At 39.1% G+C, this 17228-nt stretch overlaps 1 protein-coding gene across 2 annotated transcripts in view; it reads right to left on the reverse strand.

The window, feature by feature from the left end:
- Positions 1–16169, reverse strand: part of LOC124271123 (putative protein TPRXL) — a 28452-nt gene extending 12283 nt beyond the window's left edge. Inside the window, exon 1 of one of the 2 annotated variants that reach the window (XM_046706191.1) lies at positions 16151–16169. The gene's annotated coding sequence lies outside the window, so the exon portion shown is untranslated. Of the gene's footprint in view, positions 1–2159; positions 3251–16150 lie in introns of those variants that run through there. The other variant, XM_046706189.1, reaches the window with a different exon arrangement.
- Between the last annotated feature and the right edge of the window lie 1059 nt (positions 16170–17228).

The following is a 17228-nucleotide window of genomic DNA, read 5'->3' on the forward strand; positions in this document are numbered from 1 at the left end:
TTGTTAACATGTTTTTCAATCGAAATTGACAGTTATTACCAACATCAGTGTGTTTCTGATGGAAAAAACATATCGACCAAACGCAGCGAAGAAAGCAGACGTGGTAAAACGTTTCGTGTGACATTCGTGAAAATAAAATTGCACGTGCATGCCGTGACGCCCTACCAATGAAAGGGAGTCCCAAACTCGCTTGTCATCATTTTCGTTTTAACATAATCACCATGCCACGACTTACGAGAGATCACAGGAACCAAGTCTGGGGGCGATTGCAAGTTGTCAAGACTGCACAATCATTTTAATGTTCATGTTACGACAACTACTGACTGCTGTATCGGGTCACTAACAGCATCCAAGACCGTCCACGCAGTGGGCGACCTTCAGTAACATCCCAACGTCAAGACAGGACAGAATGTGCGCAACCATCAGCATGATCGCTTCCCTAAAGCGAGGGAAACAGCACGCCAGACCATTGGGACTTACAACAGACCCATCCGTTCCTGCCTATACAGTGCGTATATGTTTACGCGGAAGTAACCTCTGCTGTCACAGATCCTCACGGCTCATCACCACCAAAACCGACCAAAATGGGCAACTCAGTATCGACATTGGCGTTATCAACAATGGAGAACTGTGCTTTTATCTCATGAAAGCCGATATTGTGTATTCGACAGTCGACCGCAGAGTGAGAGCATGGTGAAGGTGTGGAGAACTGTTTTCCAACGAGTGTTGAAAGGGACTCGTTTGGTGGTCCAAGCATCATGGTGTGGACCAGTTAGTTGACACCGTGGTGTTCCAGAATCTTGGTCCAGGATGAGAAAATGACGTGATAACTGCTCGCTATATTGACCAAATCATTGGACGTTACATAAATCACATCTTCCAGCAAGACAACGCACGTGCCCACACTGCCAGAACAACATTGGACTTCCTTAGACAACATGGCATCCAAACCCTACACTAGCCTGCACTCAGACCGGATTTAAGTCTAATAGAACACCTTTGGGACAAAATTCAAAGAAAACTGAATGACCTCCAACCAAGGCCGACAACTGCGGCATGACTCGATCAGGCATTTCGCAGAGTATGGACCAAAGTGCCTATGGCCTTCATCAACCGGCTTATTCACTCCATGTACAGACGATGCAACGCTTTCATTGATGCCCATGAGGCCACACACAATACTGACATTGGGGTATCTTAATGGTACCATTTTCGGTGATTTTGCTTGTGTGAACTCTAAATGTGATTCCCGAAAATGTGTTAACCATAATCGTCAAGTTTGAACTCAACCCTCCGTTTTCATTGTTCATTAGAGTGAATTATAGTGTGTGCTTTTAGAAACCGCTATCGGTGCGACATTTCTTTTGTGGTTCAGTATATATACTGGTTTATGTGGCTTCTTAATAGCGCTGTGTGTGAATATGAGGGTATATGGGTGTTTGTACCAGCTGTGTATGCGTGGTTACATGTGTGTGTGTGTGATGGGTGGAAGTGGAATCATGTGTGGTGTGTATGTATATGTGACTATATGTGAATCGTGCGGAACCGTTATTTTCGTTTAAACAAATCTGTTTAATAAGGAGCCATATCTAAACATCGATTATTACGTTGTTCACATTCAAAACACCTACGTGAGTATCATTCTTCGTGCAAACAATGAACTTGTGCGTATACAAAAATGCACTCCCAAGTTTTTATTCACGATCGAAGGAGAAGCCTTTTTGAACATGTATTGAAAGATGCATTACTTCATTTCACAAAACATAGTTATTTTTCCGAAAGTATGCGTAGCATCTACACCGTGAATGCTTATTTCCTTACACGAGTTGCGAATAATTGGTTCGATGTGTGAAGCCCATTTCTGGTGTTCCTTGATGCTGGAATATTGCTAAAAGCGGCGTAAACATAGGCGGGTATCAGTTTACAAAATAGTTGCTATTTCTGTATCATTTACTCGAGACTGTAAAACACGTGTGTTTTCTGGCCCAGACTCGATTTGTTTACAAACAACATCGTACAACTGTAATACTGCTAAATCAAATATCTGCTCATCATATAGTCACAATTGACTCTGCTTTTAGCAGAGAATTCTTGCGGATGTGAAAAGGGTATTGTCGCTTCTATTTCCTTAACAAAGAGCTCACTGTTTGTTTACATACCTCCTTCGGAAGATCAAGAAATTTGATCGATGTTCCTGCTGGTAACCGAAGTAGTTTCAGTGCCCTGTGATTTGGAAAAGCTATGTTGGTTTGGTCGAGACATCAAGACCTATCCCATCTGTGCACTGTATTTCAAACCGAGCATATATCTTTAGGCGTTCTACCTTTTCTTCACTAGCAGTGGGTATCTAGTACACAGCAGTTGTAATTCAGACGAGCGCCAGAGTGTGACTGGGTCCCTCGCCCGTCGCGTTTTTGGCTTCCTTGTGTAAACGCCGCCGAACCGAGGCAGGATCACCGCTGTGCGGAGTCAGGCAACACTTTTTTCCTTTGTGTTCGTGGAGGGAATGAGTTCCCTTTTTGCGAGCTCCTGCCGTCCTTGTTTTTTGTTGCCTTCTCATGTGGTTGTTAATACCCGGCCCTTCTTCCAAGAGTCTGTTTCATCGGTTGATCGAGACTGGAGTTGGCGTTTTAAAAACGTTATAATATATTTAATGATTATTGATTTGTATGAAAGCGTATTTGTGCCACAGTCTAAACAAATGTCGTCGTAGATGATACTTACATCTAAACAGACAATGCGTACATCTTTGTTCATACATATATATATATACACACATGATATTAAAAGGAGTCATCAAGTATCGACTTTGGCAACCATAATTTCTCAAGCAAAAAATCGACAATGGTTCTGGGTCTGAAAATAAAGGGTTTCAACCTTGATTTGTCTTTATTCAAGGACCATCAGAACACTCAATAATGTAACCCTTAATTAAGATCGATAAATATATTTTGGGGTTGTTTATATTTTAAAGTTTATTTTGATCATTTGAAATGCTTTCATTAAGTTAAGCAGATTCAGAAAAAAGCAAACCGAAAACATGCGACCATCGTGTCATTCAATATTCAAATGAAACAAAATAAAATTTTATAAACTATCCCACTTGGGTCTCAACCTCACCAATAGATATGACGGCCTGAGTATGGTTATTATAGAGATACAGGTTTCATCTACGAAGAAGAAAGTAACCTCTTCGTAGATGACGAAAATAGTTTACATTGTGGCACTAATAAGTTGCCATAGGTTTTAACAGCGTATGACGACCATTGAGATAGCTGCACGCCCCTGTGCTTAGCCTACTGTAGATAAGCTTTCTGAAAGGTTATGTCTTCCAAGAAGAACGGTAGATGTCTAACTTCAATTATTTTATCCTTGCTTCGATTATTTTGTCGTTGCTTCGAGTATTTTCTCGTTGTTTCATTTTTTCCCAAAACTTAAACTTTCAAGCATTTACTCGTTGCTTCGAGTTTTTGAGAGAATTAAGTTGAAGGAACGAGAAAATACTTGAAGCAACGAGAAATTGACTGAAGCAACGAAAAAATAATTAAAGTAGCAAGAAAGTACTCGTAAGAACGAGTTAATACTCGAAATTTCAAGGTTTTTGCAGAAACTTGAAGTAACGCGAAATACTCGAAGCAACGAGAAAATAATCGAAGAAACGAGAAATATTTGAAATTACGAGAAAATACTCCCGAGCACCGACAAAATATCGAAGCAAAGAAAAATATTTTATGCTACACCAGTGGCAGCATTAGCATTTCGTAGAATCAATTTACTTGAGGAGGCGTGATTGAAAAATTATAAATATCAGATATATCTCCATGGCAATGTATACAGCCTGTAGTCAATCTCGATTTGCCCAGACTGAAAAAGGTCAATACCAATCCATTACAATATCAACAATCTTACAATCTTACCCCTCTTACAAATCCATATGTACCGACGGGTCAAAGAAACGGGAGAAAGTATAAGTAGCAGCCGTTACAACCGATGGTACATTTTCAGTTAGATAAACTGATGAGACTTCAGTTTTCACTGCAGAAGCAAGGGTAATTGCATTGCAGTATATTCAGCACTCTGTTAAAAGACAATGAGCAGACACTCAGAGGGACCAAAAACTTTTATGGGTTTTTTGTGTTGTTAGAGTTCTACATGTCAAAATTGTATGATACCCATGTCGGTTTGGTAGCTCTAATTCAGAACGAGACTAAATCCAAGATGGCCGCAAAAAAAAGAAACAGTCTGTAAAACGCCAAGTAGTAAATGCCTTACCAATGCACTGAAATGCACTGTGACATGTTCGAACCAGACTTGTGACAACATGGTATGCGAGGACCACGACATGCCGACAAGTGACACTGATGATGAAAAGAGTGAGTTAAAGTTTAAAGTCACATCGCAGTATTTCAGCAATATCGTGACTAAGAAAGTTGTAAATTTATAAATGAATAAAACCAAACTTATATAATATACCTACCTGTCTGCAAAGGACAGTAAACATCTAGATTATCACAGGAATAAATTTAAGTATAGTAATTAAATCTAAAATATGTTAACTATAAATGACAGTACATTTTACAAACGGGCTATAGATTACCAACGACTGAAGGTAGATCACCATACTAGGAATCCTGACCATCGGGACTTACAGTACATTTGCTTCCTGCATGGACCCTAGCTGGATTAACGTCATCCCTTCAGCTGTTAGCAATTTGAGACAAATCTAGCCTTACATTAAAAAATACACATATTATACGATTTAAAAAGTGGAAAGTTTTAATTTTCTTTGAATGTTTTGGGACTTACGTACCCTCTCGGGAGGACACTAACCAATTTAAGGAACTTGAAGGTGCTCTCACTCTTAGAAATTAAAGACCTTTCTTCAGAAGAAATGAAAAGATGAGTTGTTTTTAACAGTTCTCTTACAAAATCAGGAAGAATTAAAGTTGCGGGCAACCTTGAAGGGCTCCTTGGCTTGTATAATTTCTAAACATTTGGTACCTGATGTCGAAAGCAGTAAAGGTTATAGCTGATATGGATCATATCATTGTCAGTAATGAAAAATACTTCAGTGGTAAACTTTGAATTCTTATGTTTTCAGGGTTAGAAACAAAGGATTGTGTTGTATGGTATGGGTAATTGCACGTTTATTTTCGGGTGAGTGTAGATACAATTTCCAGCTAAAAGCACCTCTACTGCAGTGTATTTTAATGTTGTGTAGCGCTAGCTCTCGTCATTGTCAATTGAAATTGACATCGTCTCCCATATCCGCACGTGGACCACGCTTTGCAGTGGTAGTCTCTTTATAGCAGATATCGTCCCCGCGCTTTCCTTCAGACTGTCGCATGCCTTGCACGGGCAATCTGCCGTGTCGTAAATCTCCGAGAAAGTTATGACACATTCCAGACATCACAAAGTCGGCGAGCGAGTGAGTGGATTTGTAGGATTTCCAGGGCTGCCTCTAACCACGAAACGGTGATATTTTTACCATGTACCTTAGAATAAGAAATGATCGGCAAACCATACACATATACACTGCCAATTTTCATAGCCCTCAGTAGAAAAGCAATCCAGATTAGCAACTGTAGTGAGGAAAATAGACTATTATTTGTCCCTCCGTTGTCTTTGAAGCTATGTCGCTGCAACTGGTACACACGACTCACACCGGCGGCATTAATGCGTATTCCAATTTTGGTGGAAATCGGATGGTTGGTGTCCGAGTTACGGGTGTTTTAAAGGTGGAAAACATGAGCTCCGAGGACAGGAACACTTGACCCCTGGTCGGCGCGGGGTCATGTACCTTTTAAGAAGTTCCGGAGAAGAAATAGCTCGCTCTTTGACAGGCCGTAGCTCCGTTGTCCTTGGGTCTACGTTCAAAACAATTGGTGTTCTGGCATCGTCAGAACTTCAGCTATCAGACGCACCGTTTCACGTGTCCAAACGGTGCGTTTTAGCGACTTGAGCCGTCCAGGCGAAATGGTAGGCATTTCGATTGTAGGAGACATAATGCATTTGTGCAATTGTCAATGCCATATGGCCGACAAACGATCAAACTTTTGATATGCACGTAAGAACACGAAATGTTAAGCATCTTATGTTGATGCATACTGCCAAGTTTTACTGCCTTCCGTGCAGAACTGGAGCAGCTGTGCTGTTTATAACGTAGTATCATCAGAATCTGACGAAATCCAATATGGCCGCCAAGCAATACACATTTTGACATGCACCCAAGAACAAAAAATGTTTGACACACTCAGTTACTACGTACTGCCAGATGCTAGCTGCCTAGTTGAAATAGAAGTAATGTCGCTGCGATTTTTGAAAATACATTTTAGTACAAAATAAACAACAGAAGCAAACATCTAGATATCCGTAACTAATCAAGATATCATTAACATAGCTTATGGGCATTAATATTTGAGGTATATGTTGTATATCTGCACATTTACAGCGTTCTGCAGTTCATACGTTCAGAGTTATGGATTGCGAAAAATGCCTACCCAACAAAATCTGCACATTTCCGAGAAACATCTTCAATCCAATATGGCCGCCGCATCACGTGACTTTTGACATAGGACCAAGAACAGAAAATGCTCAACAACCAAAGGCAACTTCAGAACAAGCGTTTAAAGTGTTGTGTGTGGTAAGTTTCGTTTGGCACAGAACAGCCAAGTAGCCAGTGAAAGTTTTTGAAGACAACTTTTGCCCAAAAGTAGCGTCCAATATGGCGGGCATCATATAAACATAGGCACTTTTGACGATGCTACTGTGTAGAAACATGCATAGACACAAAGTATGCATCGTTTGAAAGCCGTAGCCCTTGTAGTTTTAGTGCAGCACATTTTGGGAGGTATGCAGTCAGGATTTTGCTGAAAAACATCACCAAAAACTTCAATCCCAAATAGCGTCCAAACGGTGCATTTTAGCGACTTGAGCCATCCAGGCGAAATTGTAGGCATTTTGATTGCGCATCTGCTCCAGAACTTTGGCAAACATTGGAGCATTAGTTTTGGAGATATTTGCATTTGCGTTTGAAATTTTTGAATTAATTTTGAATTATCTGCCCTTTGCTATTGGGCCTACAGCCTACAGATTTTAAAGCGCGATATGTACACCTCGGTGGGCATCTGGGTGATTTTTTTCAAGGCATTCTGTCCAGCGGTGCTCTCTGTAGCTCAGTTACAAAATACGGCGGAAGAATAAATAATAATAATAATAATAATAAAAACACGAACGATTACAATAGGTCTCCTGCCTAATGGCAAGGAGCCCTAAATATGATTTATAGGTATCACATAACACGATTTCATATTAATTGAATCTTTTTAGTCACGTTAGCACCATTCTACCTCCTGTATTTCATTTCCAACCTACTTGTTGAACTTTACTCATGATTAAAGCTTGGAATTGACATTTTCCACACAAAAATGGGTTTTTTTGGGCGACCATCTTGGATTATGATGGATCTTGGATTATGAGTCTGAGCTATCAAATTGAGATGTCCTACTTTTTTCATATACAGAGACATAAAGGAATATTAAGAAACACTAAAACGTTTGGTCTCTCCTGGCTCATGGCTCATGGCCTATATGTTCTGGCAGTTTATACCGCTTGCAAACAATAAACGGTCGGAAAGGTGACCACTCTTGAGATTTTAGACCTGTACATGAAGTCAGCAGCAGCAGATAATGACATTGCTTTCTGTTGGCTTTCAAGCCATGTTGACATACCAGGAAACAGTAGAGCTGATGCTGCTGCAAAGGCTGCTCTTGAACAAACAGTAATACCCGCCAAGATTCCTTATACTGATTTGCGTGCCTGTTATAAGGCATTATGTTCATCAATGTTGGCAGTCGAATTAGGATCAACAAACCACGAACAAGTTACATGTTATTCAACCAATCATAAGTGGTAATATTATCAGTGCTGAATATCGAAGAGATGATGTTGTTTTAAGACGATGTCGTATAGGGCATTCACATTTTACTCATTCTTTCCTTTTAAAGGGCGATGGTGCTCCTATGTGTATTCCCTGTCAGTGTCAGTATACCACGAAGCACATACTTTTAGATTGTTTTGATACTGTGTTGATACGTGAAACATGTTCTAATGTTTCTAATTCAAAAGAGCTTTTTACATAGGTTTCTAGCCATAAGACTTTAGCATTTTTAAAGGAAATTGGTCTTTATGAAAAGATATAACGTTTATCAAAATTGTCAGTTTTCACTTTATTTGGGATATTTGACTGATATTATGAATCGTCTTTGAGATCGTCCGTTTTAGTACTGTTCTTTTGATGTGCACATGTAGAAATTCATAGTTAACGGCTCTCGCTGATTCATTCAGTTGCTGGAAGTTGAGGATTATACATACTAAAAATTGCGGGTTAGATACAAACTCCAGAATGTCCATATAAAGGACACACTTCGGGCAGAATACAAACGTAGCCTAAGGAAATCTGGATATCAGAGCTAAAGGCTCGCAATGAGGTCAATGCCAAAAATACGTAGGCATTTATTTTTCTTTTGGTGGTGTTGATTTAACGAAACAAGAAATTACCCGAACACGAAGAATCATGTCAGGCAACAGATGTCACCATCCCCGCTCATCTTTCAATCGTTTATATTTATCAAATTTTGTGAACAAGCCAAGGGAGTATTACTGGGCGATAAGGAAGTGAGTGTAAACCAAGAGAATTGCCATATCAATCAGCACAAGGGTAGGTTTTCAAGGGAAGGTTCTCAAAACTGCATCGAGTGCATGTGCAATTTTAAGCAGAAGAGTAGCATTGCTTGGAGATTTTCGTTTGGATGAGGTCGGCTGGCCTGAAAATGGAATGTAGATTATGTGGTGACTATAACGAGACTGTCCAAGACCTTGTCAGTGGCGTCCAAGCGTTAGCACGAACAATATCCTAAGTGACATGATAACATATGGCTTTCCTTTTATTACAGTCTTCGCTCAGAGGCCCATCCATGAAAGGTAGGTAGGTAATTGGACAGGCAGGTAGTCGTGTAGTTGGGTAGGGAGGTCGTCGGGTAGGTAGGTAGGTCATTGGATTTCCTGACCCTTTTGGACACATTTGTTATTGACAAGATTCAGGAGAATATGGCACATGTGTAAACCTTGCTTACGAAGTGTTACCCTTGTATCCATATACCAAGTTGCCCCACCCCCCATTGTTCTTGGTTCCTCTTGACTGACACTTGGAGAGTACCTGCCAGGAACACCACCATTTTGCAGGCTGAAGTGTTGGTAAGCTTTCACATTCTTTGAACACTTTTTGATGGGATCGACTTGGCAGCGTTCGATGGAAGACGTCCTATTCGCTTTCTGGGCTGCGTTCAAGGGGTAGGGGTCCTGAGCTGTTGATCAGCCTAACCAGCCTGACTGTGCAACGATCACCCAAAGTCTTTTTGCTACTTTCAACTATTTCATTCCGTGAAGAAGAAGACGAAAAAGATGGAAGAAAAATTATGCCAAATGTAAATTGCAACTCCGTGCGTAGTTCATACAAACATACATTCCCGGGATTTCAATATTGAAACAGTTGAGTCTTTATTTTGGATTTCAAAGCGGTTAATGAAGATGCACATCTGAGTTGTAAGAGTTGCAGAAGACACAGAGTGATGAAGAGATCTGGCACCAAAGGTCCTGAACTCGAGGGACGTCCTGAATAGAGGAACTATGGAAGGAAGAGAAGTCGATACTGTTGTGAGAGCATGAAGCTATGGAAAGGAGACCTTGGGTACTCTCAGTTAGCATTTCGAACTCCACCCCTCCTTCACCTTTTGCCAGTAAATGACTTAATGATGAGATGAGATCTGGCACCAAAGGTCCTGAACTCGAGGGATGTCCTCAAAAGAGGAACTACTGAAGGAAGCGAAGTTGATACACAGTTGTGAGAGCTTGAAGCTATGGAGGGGAGACCTTGGGTACTCTCAGTTAGCATTTCGAACTCCACATCTCCATCACCTGTTGCCAGTAAAATGACTTAATGATGAGATGAGATCTGGCACCAAAGGTCCTGAACTTGAGGGAGGTCCTGAATAGAGGAGCTAATGAAGGAAGCGAAGTTGATACACAGTTGTGAGAGCGTGAAGCTATCGAGGTGAGACCTTGGGTACTCTCAGTTAGCATTTCGAACTCCACCTCTCCTTCACCTTTTGCCAGTAAAATGACTTAATGATGAGACGGATGTGGAGTCATGGTCTGATACAGTGAGATTCCTTGTGTTCTGCAGCCTTTGAAGTCTCTGCTCTCCTTCTTCGGTGACACCAAAAAAGGAGACAATTGCACAAATGGCACTTTAATGTTTGAACATTATCCTGAATCGGGAATAGGAAAACAGCACATATTTATTGCCTCTTCTATTTTGGAGAGCATATTTTTTATTCTTGACATTTGCATTATGTAAGAAAGTCAACCGGTACATTCTTTACTTCCATTAGGCTTTACACAAGCATATGCAGAACACACCAAGGTATACCCGTCTACATCTTCGTTGCTCTATCGCAACTGGAGAAGGTCGGCATCGAGTATCTCAACTATCTCTGTACGTGTTAGTTGTGAGGAAAATGATACGTACGCGTACAATATTTGTTCAACCAAACAGATTGCGACCTGTAGGCGAAGACCTTTTCCATCTGATTTACATGAAGGTTACTCTCCAGCGTTAGTCATTTTTTACCAGTACGTGAGTGAGTGAGTTATTATTTAACGTCACATCGGCAATATTTCAGCCATATCGTGACGATTTACAAGTACGTCTCACAACACTGAACCGAGCAGCGATATAGTGTAAATAGGTATAATTTAGAGCGTTATTAAAACATGTCTCCTAGGATTTAACGTGTTTCATTCACTCATTTACAACCTCCAAAACATGAACTTGAACCAAAGTAAACATTTTCGCCTTTGGGCCAAATGTTTTAGGCAAGCTATTTTGATAACGTTCTAAATTTAAAATGAGTTGAATTTTGTGTCATGATACTTATAAACATACTTTTATTCATATACAAACTATAAAACATGTGCTTTGAGCAAACGTAAACACTCTCGCCTATGGGCCACTGTTCGCTGGTAGTGGGCGAAGTAGTTTAAATTTTGGGTTTTCGAGAATAAAATCATTTCTTTCATCCGTAGCATATTTTCATGATAAGTGCATGTTGAATGTTGGCCACAGTGCGGAGAGTTTCTGGACTTTCTGGTTTCTAGGATTGAATTGTAACGTGTTCAATCCATCGAATGAGAATATTTTACCTGATAAAATATTATCAAATGAGACTATTTCTAGCCGTTTTAAGATACCGGTGAGTGGGTCGAGTTATACTCGGCTTTTAGCAACATTCCAGCAATATCACAAGGAGGGAAATGGTCTTCGCCCTTTGTACCTATGTGGGGACTCGAACCAACGGGACGAAGAAACCCTTTAACCACTAGACTACCCCGTGTTAATATATATATCAAATGAGACCACGTTATCTGCTCTACAAGATATCATGAAACTACTTAATCTATTTGCATAGATCGCATGAGACAACTTTATCTGCTTTGGTGGATCATGCAACATCTTTGTTTGTTCCATATGACCTCGGGAGACGTGTTTGTCTGTCGTATAACATCCTCTGAGACTAATTTATATATTTTAATATATCTCTTTACAGTACCAAGATATATCGTATAGTGTCCTGAAAAGAATTCTATTCATCTGTCAATGCTTGTTTTCAAACTTCTGAGGGTAAAAGTCAAGTATTTACGCATACATTGTTGACAATAGAAGCGACAGAACTCTTTCTATATTCGCAAGAAATCTCTGTAAAAGCAGAGTCGGTTGTACTATTCTATCTTGAGCATAACTCATAAATCTCTAATCTATTGTGTCACAAACAGCATCCGGCATAAACATATTCAGAGACATGTCAAGTGTTAACTTGAAATAAGGAACATATTGTAAATTCTGAAATAGGGAATCGAATCTGACGTCAATTTTGTGCATCAATGGTCTCCCAAGGTCTACCCTATAACATATAGAAAATAATATGATGAATTTCGTTTTCGTGGCTGTTGTTTGACAGTTAAAGCAAAGACATTCAGAGATGCGCAAGGACAATTGTAAGTGAACAAGCTGTCCGCATCTTGAGGTAATTCAAAAGTGTAAAAAATATACTCAGCACATTTGGCGACGCATCCGACTGACAAGATCTTCACAGGCAGACGAAATGTAATCTCTCTTTATATCATATGAACAAAGGAATGGGACGGCGGATCGCTATGGCTGCCAAGATCTACTCAAGTTAACGTCCAACAACCACCAAACCAGCCTGGTACGGTCGCCATCGTGCGACAGCCTGTACTGAAGCGAACTAAAGTTTAGAAGGTTCAACATATGTAATTCAAAACAAAATACGACAGCATCCTAATGACTGCCATATTTCAACAGACAAATGTAGACTATTATAACATATATGTAAACATGCTATCATATTTTTTGTATGTTAACTTTACAATAATTACTTCAATATTTTAACAAGCTATCCATTCAGTGGTTCGTACACGAAGAATATTGAGAGTGAGTGAGTATGGTTTTACGCCGCTTTTAGCAATATTCCATCAATATCACGGCCAGGAATCGAACCCTTGTCTTCGGCGCGACGAACGAACGCATTAACCACTAGGCTACCCCACTGCCCCTGAACACTGGGACTATTACGGTAATTGAACGTTATAAAAAGTAATTTACTAGTTAGACGAGACAAAACCCTTTCCACATCCGTAAGAAATCTCTACTAAAAGAGAGTCGAATGTACATATATGACTGCATCATGAGTATATACTTGTTTCAGCAGTTCTTCAGCTGTACGATGTTGTTTATTAGCAAATCGAGTCTGGGCCGAACAAGCACGTGCAATACGATGACGGAATATGAACTTATGAAATAATACTGCTGTATCAGGATAAATGATTTTGTATGTTTGCGAAATTATTAAACCCCACTGAAGCACTTGTTAAACGTAGTTGAATAGATGCCTATAGAGGGGTATTTTCCGTTTATTTCTTTTGTTTCCATCTACTTTCATCAGTGAGTAATTACGATGAACTGATTTGGATCTTTTCTTCTTAGACCTAACTTGGAGAAAGCTGAGTCGAATTAAGTCATCTTCCTTCTACAGGCGGTCGCATGTGTCACTGATTTTTGTCACACAGCCATCTGTCAACTGTGTTTTAAGCATATTTAAATATGCTGAGTCAACACAAAATACTGACTGACTGACTGAGTTTAGCTTTTAGCAATATCCCAGCAATATCACGGCGGGGGACACCAGATATGTGCTTCACAAATTGTACCTATGTGGGGAATCGAACCTTGGTCTTCGGCGTGACGAGCCAACGCTTTAACCACTATGCTACCCCACCGCCCCCAGCACAAAAGAAATGTTTGGTCCAAGACATTAAAACTGACCCCAAACGTGTTGTAAAACAAATGTATATAAAACGAGAGCGGCGGTTGCTAAACCTTTTCGCGAACACTGATTTTCTGTGATCCACTCACAAAACTTTAAATGCAATTTTCCCTTTTCACAAACGGAATTTTTTTCTGAGGACCGTCATGATTGGGTATGGGTTTTCTTTTTCGCTGACATTCTATATTTACTTGAAAATATGATAAAAGGGACTGTCTGGGGAGCCCAGTTAAAACATCAACAGGTTTACCTAATTTCAGCGTTTTTTAATACTTTGTAACAGCGCCCCAAGCTCTGTTTCGCCATCTAAATCCAACGACATTGCGACATATTATTTGTTGTCATGATTGCTTCATAAAAGTGTGAAACATATGTTATGCCATATCAGATATAACTCGACAAAGAATATGGAAATAGTTCCTTAATAACAGCAAACTGTGGTTTAGATTACAAGCCTTTTTAACGTACAAAATAAGGTTAAACCTCAAACATTTGTAGTTATCTTCATGGTTACAACAGCAGCTGTGATATCAATATTTGGATCAAAAATTTATTTATTTATTTATTTATGTGTTTGTTTGATTGTGAACGTTATTACAAAACAATATATATTGGGTCAGACGCGCCATTTATTAAGTAACTAATAAATACGAAAATATAATACATTTGTGGTGGTAATATTCAGAAAATTACATCCACCATTAGAATCCATATTTCTGTATCTCATCAGAGAGTTCTTTTAAATATCGGTATCGGAGTTTTATGAATATGCGTCGTATCATGTCTGCAATAATTTAACGTCACATATTTTGCTAAATGCATTTTCGTCAATTACGAGAGGATGCAGGCAAGGTGATCAGCTTTCGCCATACACATTTCTTATATGTGCGGACATTTTTGCATAATACAAAAATAAAAGGCTTGAATTTACTCGATAGAGAATACCGCTTGACGCAAATTGCAGACGACACAACAATATCGTGCTTTCAGACAAAAACTGACGTACAAAAGAAAGTACACACCCCGTGCCTTTGGATTACTTTCCAAAAAGCGACGTAAATGTTTTGAAAAGAGTTTTTATATAAACATTCTGAAAAATATGCTTCTTTATTGGACTAAAAATACAGATGGAAAATAATAGAATAATATGGATAGGCTCGAAACAAAATTTAAGTGCACAGTTCTGTAAATCACTAAATTTAGACAGGTCCAAGCGACATGTTATACTAACAGGGATTCAGTCCCCACACAATAAGGTTGAACGGAACTATAAAGACAAACTGAAAACATCCAATAGACTAATGGCACTGTGGTCCCTACGTGATCTTACACCTTTTAGTGGAATTAAAGCCTAAATTGATCGTCTCTAAATCACATTTGTACAGTTTTTGCTTCTTAATCCCAAAGTGGCCACTATTACAAAACCTGAAAAACATGTTAGATTCGTACCCTCATTACAATACTTAGCAAACTGATGGAACTAATGAACCCACCATGCAGCTTACATACACTAGAAAATCGGATTTAAATATTAAAATGAAAATATTATGCCTGCATCCACAGGAAAGATGTTTGAAAATCATGGTCTAAAATACATTCACTGCAAACAAACTGCAGTGCCGATTTACCAACACAGTATATATTGGCAAACGATAATATACAGATTTCACATGAACCAATTATTTACATCATTACCTAAGCACGAATATATAATTCATCAATGGTCTGTTTGAAATAATATGGTAGATTCTTTAAATGCAGAGAAATTGCAGAGGAATATCCGCTAAAATCATTTGGTCTTTGCAAATTATGAAAACATACATGGAATATAGACCAGTATCATTTGCTAGGAAATCTTAAGAACCATTTATTCCCTGTCATTTTAGAACTTTATATAAAGAGGAAAATGGGTGCAGAGTAAAAATGTCACTTTACGAATAGACTTTAAAAGAAACATACGGTTTCATCTAAAATGTGAAAATGATATAATACTGAAATAATAGATGATATTTGGAGGAACATATTTAGCATTTAGAACAACAAATAACACAAAGCTAAGATGTGATCTGACAAGAAACAGAAACTTATTCAAATATAAAAGTCCAACTTAACAATGTTTTTCTGCAATACTGAAACTGAAAATATCCTCCATATGTTAGTTGAATGTTCACATCTAAAATGTTGTGGTACAACCTGATGAAATGGATAAAGACTTGTACTAAACTAAATGTAGATATGAATCACATGTTTTTGGAATTAAGGAAAGCTGACGTCTTGAATTTGATCTACATTGCGACAAAACATTACGTTGTGATTAAAACTACTTAGTGTTGGATGATCTGGGGGATGGTAGGCACGCACGCTCTAGGCATATACCCTATCCACGATATACTTGTACCTCAGCGACGTTGGTTATAAAATGATTATGTCCTTGTGCGGAAATTGATGATATCATGGATACGAAATAATAAGAAATGGCATAGCAATAACATTGATATCAATAACACCATGGTACATCGTAATAAGTAATTGTTATTAATTGAATAAATGAATATGTGACAGGCCATCAGTGGTGTATATGGTGTGTGTGCTAGTTATAAGACAATGACACATTGATTTAGTTTTGTTTGTACCACAGAAACTGCTGTGATGGTTCTTTTATGTATGGCTGTCTTAGCCTCGCTCACCTTATTCACCATGTCGTCTCCACTGTACATACCACATCTACCTTCTTCTTTCAGCTACTGGTGTCTCTCAAGGGTCACATGACAATGGTGAGATGAATATTGTATCTGTGGGTTGCCATCAGACTAACGCGGAATCTCTGAATACATATAATAAAATGTTTATAATTTTGATAGTAACAAACAAACCCATTTAAATTGAAAAGGAACCTCAGTCTGATGCGAAATTAAGAACCTGAGGGATCCAGACTTGCTTCATGCAAGTCTTTAGCATTGCAGGGAGGGCAAGGCAGTAGGGGAAATAATGTGGTTCAGGGACTGTGAGACAGTCTAGGTTGACCTGTGCCTGCTCCAAGCAGCTGACATCACATTCTGGTGTCTCTCCAAGGTCACCAGAAAATGGTGAGATGAATCTTGTATCTGGGGGTTGCCCTGTGCCCGTTTCTCTCATCTAACATCACCCTGCCTTCGTCACTGTTTAACTCTCTTGCATCAAATACTTGTGTCTTTTCAGGGGCCCCAGCCAGTGGTGTGATAGATCCCTTATCTTCAGGGTGGCTTTCTGTGCTTTAAATTGGATTTCTCCAACCTTTCTACATTAACTACTGGTGTCTCTCCAGGTCCCCAGACAATTGTGTGAAGGATGTTTAACCTGTAGGCTGTCTGGCCTGCTTCTCACAGCTAATACCTCGCACTCATAAAATAATCCTAATCACAAGCCTGACATATTCGTCTCTTAACCTTCACGTTTAAGGTTTCATAAAGTGACCTTCACTTCAAACGTTTTCCATTCTACCTTCAGGCCATACCCTCTTTTCTTTCTTCAGAGCTATACAATGTCTTTCATAATTATCTGATTTTTGGAACAGTTAATGGTCTCTTTAAATAAATTGCATGTACCAAACATTATAAATGCAGTTTATGTAATTATGAGTAGTTAAAAGTAACAATATACCCTTATGACATGGACGGTGACCTGGATAATGTATTGTGTTTGTGTGGTGAGGTGTACAAATATGCGTGTGCCGACATGTGGTGTCTAATACAGTTTGGCTGTTTAACCAAAATGATAACAAAGAGT

The sequence above is a fragment of the Haliotis rubra genome, unplaced genomic scaffold (genome assembly GCF_003918875.1).
Source record: "Haliotis rubra isolate DU_JTF1 unplaced genomic scaffold, ASM391887v1 Scf1576, whole genome shotgun sequence".
Taxonomy (NCBI): Eukaryota; Metazoa; Mollusca; class Gastropoda; order Lepetellida; family Haliotidae; genus Haliotis; species Haliotis rubra.